Raw genomic sequence first — 15,854 nt, forward strand, 5'->3', positions numbered from 1 at the left:
CTAGCATTGACAGGTGTCCGAGCTGCTCTGGAGAGTAAAAACTGTGTGTGACTTGATATTTCAAATAATTTGAACCAGGAAAATATTTCTGTGGGAACTTGTAAAAGAAATGATCATTGATGATATGGAATTGTTTATTTCATGCCATTGGATGAGTCTCCTTTTAATCCATTGTTGCATCGCATTTTCTCTAATTTTATATTGAAGAAGTGTTTTGGAATGTTGGTATAAACTTTTTTTTAAAAAATCTTGGTATCGGTTTCTCCACTTGCTATCTCAGGAGGCCATCAAATGGATGGTCCAACTAGACATCTCATTAAAAGCTTTTCCCATCATACTAAAGTCATAGTAATATCCATTAGGTAATGATTTCAAAAGTCACAATGCAAAAAGCCATTTTTTTCCCATTTCTGGTTTTCCATGTTTTAATATAGTGAGACATAGCAGGCAGTCCCATAGCTGCCCCACAACAGCAATATAGTAGACCAAACAATCATTTTAGTTATGCTGATTAAGGAATAAATATTGGCCAAGACAGCCAGAGAATTCCCCTGCTCTTCAAATAATGTCATGGTATATTTAACATCCACCCAAGGATACAGACAGGGGCCTTGTTCAAATATACATTTTCTCTTCCTGAGAAATTGGTAACAGGTCGAGGAGACGATCACTTATTAGTATCAGGCAGAGGCAAATTATAGAAATTTGGATAGATTAGAATGTAGGGATAATCGTGAATTTGACTAAAATTGAGTGATTTTGGATGGTGATGAAAGTGCACTGTTTTGCACTCTTTGCATCCATATTTTGCTATTTATTATTTGCTATTATAAATTTTAGTGTCCACATTTCCCATTCAATTTTCCTATATTAATAGTCTAAACTAAACTTAAACTAAACTAATATCAATGCATTGCATGATATGACCACTGGATGGCTCTTTGGACCAAATCTATCAGCTATCTCCCAGCTATGTCATATTTTTCATGTTTCACTCTTGTGCTTAGCCACTTTCCTTTATGGTCTAATACATATTTTTAAAAATAGAATGTACAGCATAGTCTGTATGACCTAGCAGCTCTATTCTGGTGTTTGTGCTCCACATAAGCTTTTCTGACCCTAAAAAAAGTCATCTCATCCTATCAGCATACCTTCTATTCCTTTCTTCCTCATGTACTTTTCTACCTTCTCGTCAAATACATCTACGCTATTCACCTCAGCCACTCCATTTAGTAACGCTTTCCACCTCCTAACCACTCTTTGGGTAGAAAAGTTGCTGCTAAATGCCTTGTTGGACTTATTAGTGATGATCTTATTTCTACAGCCCCTAGTTTTGGTGTCTCCACAATTGGAAACATTACCATGTCTTTCCTGTCAAACACTTATGTAATTTTAAAGACCTCTTATCAGACCACCCCTCAACCCTCGCTTTATTCTACAGCTTGCTAAGGGCCAAGGTCCTGACTTGTTGATTAATGCCTCAGGACTTCCATTTCCTCCTTTTCATGCTTCTGGACTTCCAGGCACCTTTTTTTTTAAATATTCCTTTGTGGGATGTGGGCGTTGCTGGCTAGGCAAGCATTCATTGTCCGACCCTAATTACCCTTGAGAAGGTGGTGGTGAGCTGTCTTCTTGAACCGCTGCAGTCCTTAGAGTGTAGGCACACCAACAGTGCCTTTCATACATATAATTAGCTTAATACAGATGGACAAATTAACGGGATCTCTGTACTGTTAGCATAATAGTATGTGCAGCAATTTAACAGGTCATATAAAAATGATTTGTTACTGGGCAGAGGTTAACTATAATAAACATTGTTACTCAATGAGGACATTGGTCCCTAATTCAGGTGATGCCTATGCATGGTGCTGCTATACCAGAACCGATTCCAATGCCCCAGGAAACCGAACCCTTCCATCCTATGCCATCTCTCCAGCCAAGCATTTACCCCTTTATATTGCTATTCCGATAGCACTTGGCACTGAGAAAAATCCTGAGCAAACCACCTTCATCGTCCTAGGCTTCAAGCTGTCTCCTCATTCTCAAACTCCTTTTGCAAAACGTTTACTTTATTTCTTATGCCAATGATTCTAACATAAATACTTTAACTGTTTCCCTTTCCCTCTCCAAAATGTTTGCACGCCTCTGTAATAGCTCTGATGCTGGTTGTGGTGAGGCAAAAGAGCATTTAAGACTGCCTATCTTTACACTCACCCCGTTTTAGGATTTCCCCCTTAAACAGTTGGATGGGTAACACTAATTTCGTTAGTAAGTTTAATCATGGGTCTGGGGGGACAACAGAACCAGATCACATAATCCAATCGCATACTGAAAATATGACAGGAATTCGGTGGTGTACGGGAAGCGCATTCTTCGTTTAGAATTTGCTTCTTTCTGAAGTCTGCCTGTTAATCCCCAAAGTGATGTAAAAGCTCCATCTCTTCTGTTTAACAAGTGAGTACGTCAAGCATGACCATGAAAGCAGCTTCCTCGCCGCTATTGGGCCTGTGGTTTCTAGGGTGACAGTTTCCGTGGGGACTCGTTAAGCCGTCGCACTGATTCCTCCCTCCCCGAACTCTGACCCCCCGCTTTTGTTCGGCTGCTCGCTCAATCTTCCAGCGAGGATTCGGGGACAGGGGATTTAAATTGAAAATCCGTTAAAATACTTTGCTGCCGCCGCCGACGACGACGACGATGCAGCTCGTCGCGTTCAAAACGCCATCTGCACCCCCGCTAGCGCAACCGGGATGTTTCTCTGGTTAAAGGTGTTGTCCGGGTAGGCGTTAATCGGAAGGTAATCGAACGGCCAAGATTTACAAAAATGCTGGATAACACTCGGCAGGACAGGCAGCAGCTGTGGGCAGTTAGACAGAGTTAGCGTTTTAAGGTCGATGAGTTTTTCCTCGGAACGGCTGATGTGATTTTTATTAGGAGTCGACACGGGCCGCGCGACGCGACGGTTTAACGGTTCCTGGGAAATCCTGCAGCTGTTCGCATCCAATCGGGGTGGGAGGTGAGCGTCCAGTATCGGGGCCTCTGCCTGTCCTAATCTCACCCCGATCCCTTTTGGGGACGCGGTTTATTCCCCCCCACCCACCTTTCCACCTTCAGATCCACAATACGGCATCGGGCGCAGCCGAACCTGTTGTTGGACGGCTGGCCGTGATTGACGTTCGGATCGCTCAATGAGAATCCACAGCGCCCCAGCCGTGGGCCCGATTGGCCAATCGGCGTGTCGGAGAGGGCACGCGCAGGACAGGTGTGGGGCCGGGACCCGCCCGGTCGAGGAGTGAGGCGGTGGGCTTCAGTCACCATGAGTAAAGTGTTGGGCAGTGCGGGGCCGCCAGGTACAGGCAGTGTCACTCACAGCAAAGGCTTCTTCGGCATTCAACCGTGAAAGTAATCGTTCTGTCTCCAAAGAGAACAAAATGCAGATGAAATAGAGATCGTAGAAGACTTTTTTTGCGAAACAGCTTGGAAACGGGAACTTCATCCTTTGAAAGGCGCACCCATTAGTGATGATCCCTTTGAGTTAAAGTTTAGGTTCTTCCACTTTTTAAGCGCAATGTGATTCAGAACTGCCCCAATGAATAGTTTATAATCATATACTCACTTGGAGGGAGTGCAACGAAGGTTCACCAGCCTGATTTCTGGGATGAGGGGATTGTCCTATGAGGAGTGATTGAGTAGACTTGATTTATATTCTCTGAAGTTTAGAAGACTGAGGGGTGATCTCAATGAATATATACTAAATTCTTGGGCTTGACAAGGTAAATGCTGAGAGAACATTCCTCCTGTTGGAGAGACTAGAACTAGGGGGCAGCACCGAGGTGAGGAGAAAATTCTTCACTCAAAGAGTTGTGGATCTTTGGAATTCTCTACCCCAGAAAGCTGTGGATGTTCAATTATTGAGTACATTCAAGATGGAGATCAATAGATTTTTGGACACTAAGGGAATTAAAAGATATTGGTATAGTGTAAGAAGGTGGAATTCAGTCGAAGATCAGCCACGATCGTATTGAATGACCTACATATGTACCTATTTCTTATGTTCTTATATCATGTGTTCACTTAACAGTTTGTTACGGCCAAGTGAGGGGTCGAAGGGCTTCCCTCTTTTCCCTTTCCTTGCTTGACCACAACAGGTTTAATTCTTTCTTAAAGTGGATGTACTGGCTAATTCAATAGGTGTTTGATTACTTACTAGCTATGATTATAACAACAACCAATCGGATAGGTCTTCTTGAGTTAACAAAGAAAGAGGTTAACTTTATTGTACCTAAACCAAACTATAAAGATAATAAACAATACACCAACTTTCACTTACACAAATAGGTTACAGAATGGGGGAAGGTAGATTGGTTGAGTTAGAGCCCATAAAAAAAAGAGAATACAGTCTGTGAAGTTTGGTGATTTGGCTGGCTTCCAGCTGAATTCAGTGGTCTTAAGGTTTTTAGTTTGAAGAGGGAGATGACTGGTTCAATGAGACTCTTGGAGATAGCGATGCAGATGATTTCCTCCAACAGAGTTTCTGATTGTGGCTGGAGTATGCAAAGGTCAACAAGCAGGATTTGAAAGCTTTCAAACTAGAATGGGGAGAGAAAGAGAGGGACCCCCACTTAGGGTCTGGTCTGCTCATGTCAGAGTTGAGTTACTTCTCCTCTGCTACAGAGAAAAACACCAGCTTAAAACCACAGGTGGGAAGGGGCTTGTCACATGACAGTCACTCAGTGATTCAGATGTAGCAGTGAGCAGTATTTCTCTGCTTTCTGGAAAGGAAAAGAATAAGCAGTTCCTTTAAACTTCCTGGGTCTTGGTTCTTGCTGGGTTATGCAGCCATTTCATTTCCCTGCTCACAGTCCTTTGCAATGTAGGATGCAAAGTAGCAGACAATGTGATCATCTTAAGCTGCCAGAATTTATCCCTTTTTAAAATGTCTTTTAAAATTTTTTCCAAAAAAAAAGAAATCCAGATCTCCAGTCAGTGGGCCAAAGAAAATCATCAGTCAACAAGACACACCGGCGTAACAAGTTAAACTGTGGCGTAAAGAAATGTAGCTTCTGCTTAGCAGAATATATATAAACCTTGTCCTAAATGTCTACAATTTGACTTGAGAAGCATCTCAGGATATCTGTTGTTACTATATATTGGCCCAGATTTTACTCTGTTAACACATCCAAGGCATAGGAATTCATGAACAGTGCAAAAGAAAGGAAATGATGAAAGAAGTGACTTGCATCAATCAATTTCACCCTGTATTTTCCAGGGTCTTCTGTTCCACTGTTGCCCTGGCTGAAAAGTGTTAGGTATTTATCATAGTTTTGCCTTCCCATTGAGATCAATGGCATACGAACATACGAATTAGGAGCAGGAATAGGCCACTCAGCCCTTCGAACCATTCAATAAGTTAATGGCTGAACTGATTGCTCCACATTTCCACCTACCCCTGATAACCTTGCACACCATTTATGTCAATTTTCACACTGCTGCCACTAGACTTAAAAATAATGTTACTGGTGACCTCATAGCGGTGTGATAGTGATGTTATAATAAGGTGATCATATGTCCCCGTTTTCTGCGGATAGCTCCTGATTGTGCTACTGTATTCCTGGCAAACAACGTCCCTAGAAGAGTTCCCGGTTCACGATCCTCGTCCCCAAATACCCTAACTTAATTTCATGTGTTGGAATAGGTCTAATGCATAAGTAAGGTACAGCACGGAGTAATGTAGGTTGCCTTGGATAAAGGTTTTTTAATTCATTCGTGGGATGCGAGCCTCACTGGCTAGGCCAGCATTTATTGCCCATCCCTAATTGCCCTTGAGAAGGTGGTGGTGAACTGCCTTCTTGAACTGCTGCAGTCCTTGGGGTGTAAGTACACCAACAGTGCTGTTAGGAAGGAAGTTCCAGGATCTTGACCCAGCGACAGTGAAGGAACGGTGATATAGTTCCAAGTCAGGATGGCATGTGGCTTGGAGGGGAACTTGCAGGTGGTGGTGTTCCCGTGCATCTGAGCCCTTGTCCTTCTAGGTGGTAGAGGTTGCGGGTTTGGAAGGTGCTGTCAGTGGAGCCTTGGTGAGTTGGTGCAGTGCATTTTGTAGATGGTACACACTGCTGTCACTTGGTGTCGGTGATGGAGGGAGTGAATGTTTGTCGAAGGGGTGCCAATCAAAGGGGGCTGCTTTGTCCTGGATGATGTCGAGCTTCTTGAGTGTTGTTGGAGCTACACCCATCCAGGCAAGTGGAGAGTATTCCGTCACACTCCTGACTTGTGCCTTGTAGATGGTGGACAGGCATTGGGGAGTCAGGAGATGAGTTACTCGCCACAGAATTTCTAGCCTCTACTAACTTTAAATAAAAAGAAAAAAAGACTTGCATTTATATAGTGCTTTTTGCAACCACCGAATGTCCAAAGTGCTTTATAGCCAATTATATACTTTTGAAGTGTAGTCACTGTTGTAATGTAGGAAACACAGCAGCTAATTTGCGTACAGTAAGCTCCCACAAACAGCAGTGTGATTATGACCAGATAATCTGTTTTTGTGATGATTATTAAGGGATGCATATTGGCCAGTACACCAGGGATAACTCCCCTGCTCTTCTTTGGAATAGTGCTGCATCCACTTGAACAGGCAGATGGGGTCTGGGTTTAACATCTCATCCAAAGGACAGCACCTCTGACAGTGCAGCACTGCATCAGTACTTCACTGTAGTGTCAGCCTTGATTTCTGTGTTCAAGCCCTGGAGTAGGACTTGAACCCAGAACCTTGTGCCATAGAGGTAATTTGTTAAGAGAAAATTATCCTGAAATTTTCTATTATTGTTACTGTTGGCTCAAACATATATTGTATAGCACTATTGCAATTGCTGTAGCACAATGCTGACTGAATGATGTATGATGTGGAACACACTGAGATTTGGTGTAAAGTGAAAATGACTGTTAACAAAGTGTTATTGCTGCATTAACAACAAGTTTCAAAAGGATTTTCCATATTCATGACCCACTGGAAAAGAAACTTCTGTAGTATGTTCAATATGCCAATCAGTATCTTCCATTTTGTGTGGAAGCAGAATTACTATTAAAAAAACATAAAGCTCCTACTACGGCATGTGCTAGTTCAAGTTCTGTTACCAGTTTTGTTCTTTTTGCAAAGTTGAACCAGCACAGACTAGATCATATAGACGGTGGGTACGAAAAGCTGATGTTCCTGAACGGTGTTATTGCATTATTTCTAAACTGTCTGAATAGGCTTCAATAATGTGATGTCACAGCGTAGTAATTATATGCACATTTGTTTTGCATTTGTGACATATATGTGCAAATGTTAAAAGATAGGCTGTTTTAAAAAAAAAAATACCTCGCTATGCTGCGCAACCTACATTTTCCATCCTGGCTACTTTGCTGCGTTCCCACACTGCATGTCCCCGGATTTGGTTCAGAAAATACAGTCACTCTATAATACATTCACTGAATCAGGCATTTATCTTGTTAAATGATGCTGAAAATAATTTTGAGCTCCTAAAGAATTCATTTCTTTTCAGAGTGCAAGGAACAACAATCTCTGAGCCAAAACTGTAGCACCGAATGATGATTTCAGTAAAGTATCTGAAGCTCAAGCAACAGGATTGTGATGTTTTGTGTAAAAAGAAATATCCATAAAACACCAGGGAGTCAGTTTGACTAACTGGTATACATTTATTAGCTCTTTCAGACTTCAAACTAAAAGTAGCTTCAGAGAAATCATTTAATGGTCATTCATACGAACATACGAATTAGGCGCAGGAGTAGTCCATTCGGCTCCTTGAGCCTACTTCACCGTTTGATAAGATCATGGCTGACCTGAATGTGGCCTCACCCCACTTTCCTGTCTGTCCCCCATAACCCTTGACTCCCTTGTTTATCAAGAATCTACCAAACTCGGCCTCGAATATGTTCAATGACCCAGCCTCTACTGCTTTCTGAGGAACCGAATTCCACAGACTAACAACTCTCTGAGAGGAAAAAAAATTATCCTCATCTCCATCTTAAATGGGAGACCCCTTATTTCTAAATTGTGTCCCCTAGTTTTCATCTTGCCCATAAGTGGAAACATTCTTCCAGCATCCACCCTGTCAAGTCCCCTCAGGATCTTCTATGTTTCAATAAGATCACCTCTCATTCTTCTAAACTCCAGTGGATACAGGCCCAACCTGTTTAACCTTTTCTCATAAGATAACCCCTTCATCTCAGGAATCAGTCGAGTAAACCTTCTCTGGGTTGCATCTAATGCCATTTTATCCTTTCTTAAGTATGGAGACCAAAACTGTGCACAGTACTCGAGATGTAGTCTCACTAAGGCCCTATACAGCTGTAGCAAAATTTCCCCTATTCTATTCTTTTTGCAATAAATGACAACATTCCATTTGCCTTCCTAATCACTTGCTGTACTTTTTTATGATTCAGGACTCCAAGATGTCTCTGTACTGCAGAGTTCTGCAGTCTCTCTTCATTTAAATAATTTGCTTTTCTATTCTTACTGCCGCATTGGACATTTTCCCACATTATACTGCATCTGCCAAATTTTTGCCTAGTTACTTAACCTATCTATATCCCTTTGCAGATTCTTTATGTCCTGTTGACAACTTAACCTTCCTACCTATCTTTCTGTTCTGCAAATTTAGCTACGATACATTCGGTCCCTTCATCAAGTTATTGATGTAGATTGCAAATAGTTGAGGCCCCTTGTGACACTCCTAGTCACATCCTGCCAAGCTCAAAATGATCCATTTATCCCTACTCTCTGCTTCCTGTTGGCTAACCAATCCTCTATCCATGCTAATATGTTACCCTCTACACCTTGAACTCTTACTTTGTGTCATAACCTTTGATGTGGCGCCTTATCAAATGCCTTTTGGAAATCCAAGTACACCTTATCTACTGGTTCCCCTTTATCTTTGTTGCTTGTTACTTCTGTCCCTTGATGCAGAGCTCGATACATGCACAGGGAAAGCAGCTACCATCTTTGGCCGACTTGCAAAACACACATGGGATAACACCAAGCTGACCCTTAGAACCAAGATGCTGGTTTATGAGGCCCGTGTTCTCAGCACCTTGCTGTATGGCTGTGAAACATGGGCGACTTACAGCTACCAGGAAAAGAAGCTCAATAATTTCCATTTTCGCTGTCTGTGGTGCATTATGGGTATATCCTGGCAGGACAAAATCACAAATGCAGCAGTCCTCTCAAAGGCAGAGCTCCTAAGTGTGCTGGCACTAATCAAACAGAGGTGGCTTCTATGGATCGGACAGAATGGAAGACGATCGCATACCCAAGGATCTTCTATATGGTGAGGTAGCCAGGGCCAGACGACCAGTGGCGCGCCCAAAGCTTCACTTCAAGGATGCTTGCAAGCATGACATGAAGGCCCTAAATGTCGACTGTCACACTTGGGAGTCACCAGCTGTCAAAAGAGGGAAATGGTGACACATCCTGTGGACTGATGTGCACTACCACGATGACCAGTTGCTGCAGCAGCTTGGCAACAGGCGCCAATGTCAAAAACAACAACTCATGCTGTCATGTTAGCAGCTTCACCTGCAGCACTTGTGGTAGAACCTGCCTTTCGAGGATTGGCCTTCACAGCCATTAGCAAAGGTGCACCAAGAGAAGACAACCCACCTAAATGGATTGTTTGCTGCGTGCCCATCATCTTTCATAAATGGAAGGATGCTAACAACAGTGTTAGTTCCGCAAAGAACTCTAATAAATTAGTCAAGCACGCTTTCCCTTTCACTAAACCATGTTGACTCTGCCTGATTGCATTTGATTTTCTAAATAAAAACAGAAAGTGCTGGAAATACTCAGCAGGTCCAGCAGCATCTGTGGAGCGAGAAACAGAAATAATATTTCAGGTCTGTGACTGATGCTGCCAGACCTTTTGAGTATTTCCAGCACTTTTCTGTTTATATTTCAGATTTCTAGCATCTGCAGTATTTTGCTTTTATGATTTTCCAAATGTCCTGCTACAACTTGCTTAATAATGGATTCTAGCATTTTCCCTATGACAGATGTTAGGCTAACTGGCCTATAGTTTCTTGCTTTCTGTCTCCCTCCTTTCTGGAATAGAGATGTTACATTAGCTATTTTCCAATCTGCTAGGACCTTTCCAGAATCTAGGGAATTATGGAAGATCACAGCTAATGCATCTACTGTCTCTGCAGCCATTTACTTCTTTTAAAACCCTAGGGTGCAGGTCATCAGGTCCTGGAGACTTGTCTGCCTTTAGCTCCAATAGTTTTCCCAGTACCTTTTCCCTGGTGATTGTGATTGTTTTAAGTTCTTCCATATAAACTGGCTGTTTTTTTTCATTAAGTTTGAATAAACCCAACTGCTCAAAGGAAATTGCTCAATGAAAGTATAACAAAATAGATGGAATGTAACACTAGCAAACCTCAAAATTCCAACTCATTTTTTTCTATAATTGTAGAAAGTGAAGAAGCTTAATGAAAATTACAATCTAAAGTATTTTTTTAAAATGAAGCTGACGATCAATTTGTTCCAATTCTACAGGTTTACATTGGATTCAGTATTTAAAAAAAAAAAGTCCACATGAAGAAAATTGGAGATAGCCAATATTATTTATTTTCAAAAAACAAAATTCCTGTATTGGCCATTGACTGTGCCACTTCGGATTCACCATCATCCTTGCTGCGGCATACGCCGATCAATTTTCCACGATTGGAGCCTAAGCTGCTTAACATATGCAGTTCATCACCAAAATCGACAATCAGGGAAAATTTGGGCTACTATCTTGCATCAATAATCCACAGCATCAGCTGCTGCAGTTACAGATAAAAACTACCTGAAGTGATTTTTTTTTTAACGGAACCTGTTCTTAGCACTTGGTTAAATTCTAAACTTGTTATGATTCACTCTTGCAGTTTGTCTGTGGGAAATTGGGATCGATTGCCCTATTTTTTGGGTGCTACAAGCAATGTTTCCTCTAAGCTTCTCAGCTGTGCAGCAATTGGGAATGTGTCACACAGGAAGCAAACATGCACAAGCAACATTTTCTTTTAGATGCATGCCTGCTGAGTTATGCATAAGTCTTAAAGGGACCGCACAGTGCAACAAGCTGGCCGCGCACAACAAACCGCAATTAGAGGAAACAATGGCTGCAAGTGCCCAAATTGGCATCCGTCATGTGTACACTTTTGGGGTCAATTGCACCAGACGCTATAATTGTTAGGCTATTAGTGTGCATGCAGCGAAATGCTAGCAGAAGTATGCAGAGCAGGCAGATCATGAAGTCAATCAGTATGCAATGCTGATTTAATACCAGCAGTGCCATTTTGGAGCTCAATGCACCATCTGATAACCTTGCACAGCTGAACCTTTATGCAGCATCTGGAAGGATCCCTCCCACAGCCCTATTTAAAGGGAACATCAACTACTTACAAATTAGTCGCTGGTTGATTGCCTCTGACTGTTGCTTGGATTCAACAAGTTTTTGGTACTTACTATAGTTGGTTCAAGTTGCAAAAGTCTACAGGGAGTGGTGTGGCAGGCACTGAAGGAATTTTTGCTGACTTTAAGACTTCTACACAAACCAGTTGCTCCCAGACATGGGTGCTCAAGTAGGCATTCCCCTGGAATACAGCATGAATTGGAGAATGAATAGTGGGCACACAGAGTAGGACAAGCTGCTGGAAGATGGAGGCTGGAGTGGGGTGGGGTGGGGAGAAGGGCTGTTAGCAGGAGGCCATATCCACTCAGTGGTCAGGGAGCAATTCTCCAATCTGAACCTCAATGACAAACAATGTGCGAGACATCTGTGCTTCAGTAAGGACTCTTTTACTGAAATCTGTCATCTGATGCAGCTGCAGCTTTAGAGAAGGATAAGAATCATATTGTTTGTGGCTGTAAAGGTAATTTTTATGCATCTGGCTTCCTCCAGGCTGGATGCCATAGGCTTTTTGCAGGCATCACATGTCAACCCTGGAACTGAAAGGGATTTTACTCCCTCACCATCCAGCTGGTGTGGGACCATACACAATGGTCAATACCAGGTATCCTGGAAGCAGTCGTGATGCCTTCTTTCTGTGGCAGCCTGCAGTGCCAGCTGCATATGAGCCACCACACCAAACCAAAGGGTGGCTGACCACATGGCTGTTTCCAGTGTGCAACCCAAACACACACGCACAGCATACATATAATTAAAACCACGCTGCCATAGAGCAGACCCTTGGCATAATGAAACAACGTTTCAGTTGCCTGGAGGAGTCCTGCAGTATTTAGCATGGCATGTGTCACGATTTATGGTGGTCTGCATGCTGCACAACCTTGCCATCATGAAGGGACACCCCTTGCCACCAGCTATATGGCGAGCAGCTGAGGAGCAGGAGGAAGTGAAAGAGAGAAAGCAAGCTAGACAGCCCCTTTCTGGCCAGGCTGTCCATGAAGAGTCTGATACCAGTGACCACAACAACAACTTGGCATCTTTAATGTAATAAAACTTCCACAGGCACTTCACTGGACTGTTTTAAAGCAAAATTTGTCACCGAGCCACATTAGGAGATTTTAGGGCATGTGACCAAAAGCTTGGTCAATGAGAGGAGTTCTGAGGGGTGCCTTAAAAGGAGGAAAGAGAGATAGAAATGCAGAGAGGTTTAGGGAGGGAATTCCAGACTCAGGGCCTTGGTAGCTGAAGGTACAGCCAGCATTGGTGGAGCAATTAAAATCGGGGTTGCTCAAGAGGCCAGAATTAGAGGAATGCAGTATCTCGGATTGTTGTGCAGCTAGAGGAGATTATAGAGGTAGAGAGAGACAAGGCCATGGAGGGATTTGAAAATGAGGATAAGAATTTTAAAATCGAGACATTGCTTAACCATGAGCCTATGTAGGTTAGTGAGTAGAGAGCTGATGCATGAACAGGACTTGATATGAGTTAGGACAGGCAGCAATGTTTTCGAGGACCTCAAGTTTATGGATGGTAGACTGTTGGAGTAACCTTCCCACACAGATTGTGCAAAAGTTAGCCCCTTTAAGTTTCTGCAGTTGCACGGCCCTGCAAAAATGTTTAAAGGGCCCGAGCAGTACAAGGAAAAAAAAATTAAATTGCATGGGAGGCCAGACAGGAATAGTCATGTTTGGAGGTTGAAAAAAAAAAGAGCAGATAAATTGAGGCAGGAGTAGAGCCGGGTGATGTTACAGAGGTGGAAATAGATGCTCTTGGTGATGGCATGGATATGAGGTTGGAAGCCCCGTCTTGGGGTCAAATACAACACCAAGGTTGCGAACAGTCTGGCTCAGCCTCTAAACATTTGCCAGATAGATGGGTGGAGTTGATGGCAAGGGAACAGAGTTTGTAACCAAAGACAGTGGCTTATTCTTCCCAATATTTAGTTGGAGGAAATTCCTTTTCATCTGTACTGGATGTTGTGCTAGCAGTCTGGCAATTTAAAGAGAGTGGAGGGATCGACAGAGGTGATGGTGAGGTAGAGCTGGGTGTCATCAGTGTACATCTGGAAACTGATGCCGTGTTTTCAGATGATGTCACTGGGGAAAAGCATGTAGATGAGAAATACTAGGGGGACCAAGGAGAGATCCTTGGGGGACACCAGAAGTAATAGTGCAGGAACGAGAATAGAAGCCATTGCAGGTGATTCTCTGGTTATCGTATGATAGATAAGAATGGAACCAAGTGAATGCAGTCTTACCCAGTTGGATGACAGTGATGAGGCGTTGGAGGATTGTGTGGTCAGTGGTGTCAAAGGTTGAGAAGGATGAGGAGTCACACAGGATGTAATTTGTGACTTTGCTAAAAAGCCGTTTCTGTACCGTGGCAGGGGCAGAAGCTCCATTCGCCAACAGTCCCACAGCTTACCTTCCCTCTGCAACTGACTATTGCAGCTTGGCCACAATACAAAACTAAAAGCCATCACAAAATATACTTTCCAAAGAAGTAAATAATCACCCTTATTTATTTGCTTATTGCCCGTCTTCTATGTGCCTTTGCTGGTCCTCGTGCTTCTATGCAGTGCTACTGCATTGGCTGCAGAATGTCTGGTGGAAGGCTGCTGACTTACACTGGAGTAGACTGCAGATGGCAAATGACTCTTGCAGCTCTGGACCTAGAAGTGCAGTCTGCTGCAGGCCTAACGTAGTATTCGAGGCAGTAGTCTGGGCTGGCTAATTGGGCAACAGCAAGGGCAGATGTGGGAGAAGGAATACTGTTTTTCTGAGAGTGGGCATCAGGTTCGTGCTCCATGGAGCCATTGAATCCCCCACGCCCCCCCCCCCCCCCCGCCCCCTGGGAAATCCTAGGAATCTGTTGGAGGACAGAATACTGGACTGCTGTTAGAGCCTGCAAGCCCCTTTCCGTGCTGTAATCCACAGCCATAAGGACAATGGCCTGACCTTGCATGACAGCAGTCTGAGTGGTCTGCAGTACTCAGACCTTGGGTGGCTGCTGCCTGTGCTGCAAGGCTGCGTTTGCTGACAATGTAACCACTAGGTGGCGCAGTACTTGCACATGCGCAAATGCAGGCTCTTCAATTGGAACATCAGCGTCTGAGACATTTAGGCAGCTGCCAGGGTTAAAGATGGCGCTGCTCAATTTATCACAGACAGTGCTTATGACTAGATCGTTCTAGCAAACTAACCTTACATTAAATTGGATAGAAGCCCAGTAATATGCTACTATGTAGTTATAGGATACTAAATGTAATCCTCAGATCCATTTAATATTCCAGTAATCCTATTAAATACAAAAGGAATTTTATGATTGAATTTCCATTGGAAGATAGTGAATTGGCACCCTGATCAATGGAAAAGAAAATCGGGCAGGGTATAAAATGTGCTGCCAATTCGTTATCGTTTTTCGTTTATATGACTGACCAGGACTGATTTCACCTGAACGCAGCTACTACCCCACTGGCCGCTCTTCCCTCTTGGCAACTCGCTTTCTTCCCCACCCCCTCAGCCGCTCGCTCCAGACCTCACTGCTCACCCTCCAGCAAGCTGGCACCTATGCTACGCTTGTCTCCTGCACTGGCTGCAGACCACTTGTCTCTCACCACATGCAGATCCCACTTCTGTGCTATCCTCTAGATTATGCTCAATGTCAGTATCTGAGGTAATGGCTGCAAGTGTGAAATCAAGTCATAGTGCATCTTTATCATCACTGACTTCTTAGGTATTCCTCTACTACCTGTGGAGATTGCAATTCTTGAGTATCTGAAACAGTGGCGCAGTGGTTAGCACCGCAGCCTCACAGCTCCAGCGACCCGAGTTCCATTCTGGGTACTGCCTGTGTGGAGTTTGCAAGTTCTCCCTGTGTCTGCGTGGGTTTCCTCCGGGTCCTCCGGTCTCCTCCCACATGCCAAAGACTTGCAGGTTGATAGGTAAATTGGCCATTAGCAATTGCCCCTAGTATAGGTAGGTGGTAGGGAAATATAGGGACAGGTGGGGATGTGGTAGGAATATGGGATTAGTGTAGGATTAGTATAAATGGGTGGTTGATGGTCAGCACAGACTCGGTGGGCCGAAGGGCCTGTTTCAGTGCTGTATCTCTAAACTAAACAAAGATAAAGTTGTGGTGCGGGAAGGAGGTGAAAGTAAGAGATGCATATTTAGACCATCTGCAATTTGTAAATCAGAAATGGGTAGGGGTTGAGGGGAGGTAGGATGTGAGAAGGAGGGTTGGATATGAGGAGACTGTTACCTTCAGTGGTTTCAGCCCCACTGTTGGCAACAGCCACAGCAATGGGTGTCCCAATAATGGCCAGCACTGTCTCCTCCACAGGGTTTAAGACATGCAGGTGCGCCTGTCCCCATCTGGTTAGTTCCTGCTGTCGCTGATTGTGCACCAACT

The 15,854-nt window shown here is 43.6% G+C and overlaps 1 protein-coding gene across 3 annotated transcripts in view; it reads left to right on the forward strand.

Moving 5' to 3' along the window:
* The first annotated feature begins 2,528 nt into the window (after window positions 1-2,528).
* LOC137380653 (zinc finger protein Pegasus-like) overlaps window positions 2,529-15,854 on the forward strand; it is a 34,046-nt gene continuing 20,720 nt past the window's right edge. For all 3 annotated transcript variants that reach the window (XM_068052818.1, XM_068052820.1, XM_068052819.1), the window contains exon 1: window positions 2,529-2,794. The gene's annotated coding sequence lies outside the window, so the exon portion shown is untranslated. The remainder of the gene's footprint in view (window positions 2,795-15,854) is intronic.

Source organism: Heterodontus francisci, chromosome 20, assembly GCF_036365525.1.
Source record: "Heterodontus francisci isolate sHetFra1 chromosome 20, sHetFra1.hap1, whole genome shotgun sequence".
In the NCBI taxonomy this organism is placed as follows: domain Eukaryota; kingdom Metazoa; phylum Chordata; class Chondrichthyes; order Heterodontiformes; family Heterodontidae; genus Heterodontus; species Heterodontus francisci.